This window comes from Chaetura pelagica, unplaced genomic scaffold, assembly GCF_000747805.2.
Source record: "Chaetura pelagica isolate M959 unplaced genomic scaffold, ChaPel_1.0 scaffold639, whole genome shotgun sequence".
NCBI lineage: Eukaryota > Metazoa > Chordata > Aves > Apodiformes > Apodidae > Chaetura > Chaetura pelagica.
Window position 1 is genome coordinate 260,279 of NW_009954510.1, and position 4,293 is coordinate 264,571.

The following is a 4,293-nucleotide window of genomic DNA, read 5'->3' on the forward strand; positions in this document are numbered from 1 at the left end:
TGGGCTGAACTCCAGAAGGATCATGCTTTCAGCCATACCTTCCTTCCTGAAAAAAACTGGCACCTACAGCTCTTCCTTCTGCGAGTGGTGACCTGCCAGCAATCATGTAAACACACTGACAGCATTTCTCAGGGAAGGATCAGTCAAGACCTGCCTGGGTGTCACAGAGCCAGAGCTGTACTGGAAACCCCCTCTCTCAAGGCAGAAGTTAAATTCACTCTGTTCCTAGATAACCAATGAACTGCAGTGGATGGAGGACCAGCTCCATCCTCAATGCCTGCAAGGACTTTTGCTCCTGGCCCCAGGTGACAACTCATCCCAGCTGGATAAGCACACCTGCCTCTCTCACCTACTCCCAGTAGTGAAGTACAAGCACATGGTCTGTTCCTTCTTATAAAGTCATAGAGTTGTCAGGGTTGGAAGGGACCTCTGAAGATCATCTAGTCCAACCCCCAGGCTAGAGAAGGATCACCTACAGTAGATCACACAGGGGCATATCCAGACGGGTTTGGAACGTCTCCAGAGGAGACTCCACAACCTCTCTGGGCAATCTGTTCCAGTGCTCTGTTACTCTCACAGTCAGAAAGTATTTCCTTATGTTTAACTTGAAACTCCTGTGTTCCAGGATAGATATCCCTTTAGATATTTATAAGCATTTATGAGATTCCCCCTCAGTCTCCCTCTTCTTCAGGCTAAACTGCCTCAGCTCTCTCAGCATTTCCTCACAGGGCAGATGCTCCAGTCCCCTGATCATTGCTGTGGCCTGTGCTGGACTCTTTACAGTAGTTCCTTATCCTTTCTGAACTGGGCAGCCCAAAATTGGACGCAGTTCTCCAGATGCAGCCTCACCAGGGCAGAGTAGAGGGGCAGGAGAACCTCCCTTGACCTACTGGCCACACTCTTCTTAATGCCCCCCAGGATGCCATTGGCCTTCTTGGCTGCAAGGGCACATTGTTGGCTCATGATCAGCCTGTTGTCCACCAGGACTCCAAGGTCCTTCTCCCCAGAGCTGCTGTCCAGCAGGTCAGCCCCCATCCTGTAATGATCCAAGGGGCTGTTCCTCCCCAGCTGCAGTACTCTACAATTGTCCTTACTGAATTTCATTAAGTTTCTCCTTGCCCAACTCTCCAGCCTGCTCAAGTCACACTGAATGGCAGCACAGCCTTCTGGTGTGTCACCATTCCTTCCAGTTTGGTATGGTCAGAAAACTTGCTAATGGTGTACTTCATCCCTTTGTCCAAGTCACTAATGAATACATTGAAGAGGGCAGATCTGGTACTGGCCCCCAAGGAACCTCACTGGATACAGGCCCCCCCTCTCTGCCTCACAACAACTCTTTGAGCTCTGTCCTTCAACCACTTCCCAATCCACCTCACTGCCCTATCACCCAATGCACACTTCTTGAATTTCCCTGTGAAGATGCTGTGGGAGATGGTGTCGAAAGCCTTGCTGAAATCAAGGCAGACCACATCCACTGCTCTCCCCTCATCTATCCATCTAATTGTGTGATCCTAGAAGGCCATCAGATTGGTTGACGTCCCCTTGGTGAATCCATGCTGATAACTCCTGATGACCATCTTTTGCTCAACATGTTTTGAGAGGGCACCAAAAACAAGCTGTTTCATCACCTTTCCGGGTGAAGGGGAGGCTGATCAGTCTGTAGTTACCTGGGTCCTCTGTCTCGCCTTTTTTGAAGCCTGGAGTGACACTGGCTTTCTTCCAGTCTTCAGGCACCTCTCCTGTTCTCCAGGACTTTTCAAAGATGATGGAGAGCATCCTAGCAATGACTTCTGCCAGCTCCCTCGGGTGCATCCTATTGAGGCCCATGGATTTTTGGATGTCCAGTTTACCTAGTTGGTCTTTAACCCAATCCTCTTCACCCAAGGCACAGTTGTCCTTCTGCCTGACTTCCTCTGTGGTCTCAAAGGTCTGGGACTCCTGAGGGTCAGCTTAGCAGTAAAGACCAAGGCAAAGAAGGCATTAAGTAACTCTGCCTTCTCTGTATCTTCTGTCACAGGTAACCACCTTCATTCAGCAGTGGGCCCACATTTCCTCTGGTCTTCCTTTTGCCTCCAGTGAATTTAAAGAAGCCTTCCCTGTTGTCCTTGACCTCCCTTGCCAGTTTTAATTCCAAGGAGGCCTTAGCTTTTCTCATTGCATCCCTACATTCTCTGACAATATTCTTGCATCCCTCCCAAAGTGTTCAGCCCCTTCCTCCATGATCTAGAAACTTCTTTCTTCCACTTGAGTTTGTTCAGTAACTCCTTGCTTAACCATGCAGGTCTCCTGGCTCTCTGACTTGATTTCTTACTCTTTCAGATGCTCATATCTTGAGCTTGGAGGAAAAGGTCCTTGAATATTGACTGTCTTGGCCCACCCTACCATCTAGTACCCTATCCCATTGGAATTCATGAAACAGTTCCTTGAAGAGGTCAAAATTAGTTCTTCTGAAGTCCAGGGTTGTGACCCTGCTCGATCCTCTGCATCTACTGCATTTGATCCTGAACTCCACCATCTCATGATCCCTACAGCCAAGGCTGCCCCCAACCTCCATGTCTTCCACAAGCTCCTCTTTCTCTGTCAGAACCAGGTGCAGTTCTGACCTCTCCATGTTGGCTCCTCTACCACTCCCTATGCTTTCCAGGACAAAACCAGGTTTCTGGTGTATTTGCCCACAAATCCCCTGAACTTGGTCACTGATCTTTCTCAAGTCCTGCTAAAGGACAGAGATGAACTGGCCCAGCTCAATGACCACCGTTTCCTTTAGATTTAAATTTCTGCTAAAAAGAAACAAAACAGAAATGTACTTTTTGAAAAGTGGCCTTTAGGATGTCTTGTTTCTCTGTGTGTTCTCTACATGAGGGCTCTGAATTAGGAAAAAAACAACCACTCTTGAAATGAGGAGCTTTTTACAGCTTTTCTAAAGAGCGTTTTCTGAGCAGTTCCTGTGAGCAAGGACTCGTTCCCTTGGCACAAAGACACTGTCTCCTGCCAACAGCTCAGAAGCAGCAAACAGAGCAGGGTCCAACTTTCTAGAGGTCTGGAAAAGATCAGTGGGCTGCGAGGTGACAGCAGCAAGTCCTGAGTCAGGAGATTCTCCAGGCATGGGGCAGTGAGATGTCAGCTCCATTAACCACTTCACTGCCAACCAAACCACAGGCTGGGTGAAGGGCACGGCTGGTTTGGGGAGATCTGTGTAAGGCCCCATCTGTGGCAGTTTACTATGGTCTGAAGTGGACGAGCCACTGAAGGCTGCTGCTTTGCTCTTCTAGTCTGACTCCACTAGCTACGAATCTGGGTACCCTGTGCTCTCCATGGGGAGACAATGAACCTGGCTGCCAGGTCTGAGAACATCTAAGCAAATGGTTCATTCAGGCAGCTCGAAACCAGGACTGGTGTTATCTTATGGCAGGACTAGAGGACTTCATGTGGGCAGACACACTGGCTGGGCACTCCTCCAGGTCATCAGGACTCCCAGGCTCCAGGCATGCAGGGATTTCTGTCTCACTGGCAGTGCCAAAGACAGCCATGCAGGGGCATGAGGACTGACAGAACCAACCCCCAGCTGCCAGCTCTGTGTCACAAGACCACCTGGCTGGGACATGTTTAGGATGCAGAGTTGAGCAGCTACTGCAAAGAAGGGCCAGGAACACTAGGCAGCACTCCTGCTGCTGCCCACCACTGGCAAATCCTGCATATGCTTCCAGTGGCTGCTGCAAGATGGAGAACTTGTCCCTGCCCTACTGCTCTGAGCTCCTGTGTGCTTCTGTGAGTAACCTGCACAAGAAGTGGCATCCAGAATGTTCTGCTCTTGTCTTCAGGGTGTTTACACCCACCCTCTCCTTTGCATCAGTGCAAAACACAGTGCATGGTGCCTCCAGAAATCAGCCCCGTTCTGCTCCTTCCACAGACAGGGCAAGATTTCTGGTGCCCTCGATATTTATTTTTTGTTCAGTTTTAATTTTATTCCTTCGCTTTTGTGCATTGGGGTTCTGTATCAGGTGCCAGGGAGAAGTACACAGCCATTCAGGGATCCACCCAACCTCCCAAGGACTGTCTTTTTTTGGTGTCAGGCACAGTGAACTGTGGTAAAACCAGCGTTGTACGATTCCTTGTTCGAGATGTTAATATTGATGGCAGGGCTGCTGGCAAGCACAGGAGCACAACAGCACAAGTGCTGCTTTTGCAGCTGGTGGTTTTTCAGAACAGTGAGTGTCACCTGCTACAGGTGACACCTGGCACTGAGCTGTGCTAGCAGAGAGGAATGGCACTGATCAGACAGGCACGGATCCA

General features: G+C 49.6%; 1 protein-coding gene across 1 annotated transcript in view; it reads right to left on the bottom strand.

Moving 5' to 3' along the window:
• The window catches only part of SCMH1 (sex comb on midleg homolog 1 (Drosophila)), a 51,921-nt gene that overhangs the window by 20,308 nt on the left and 27,320 nt on the right, over window positions 1–4,293 (bottom strand). The gene's annotated exons all lie outside the window — the stretch shown is intronic.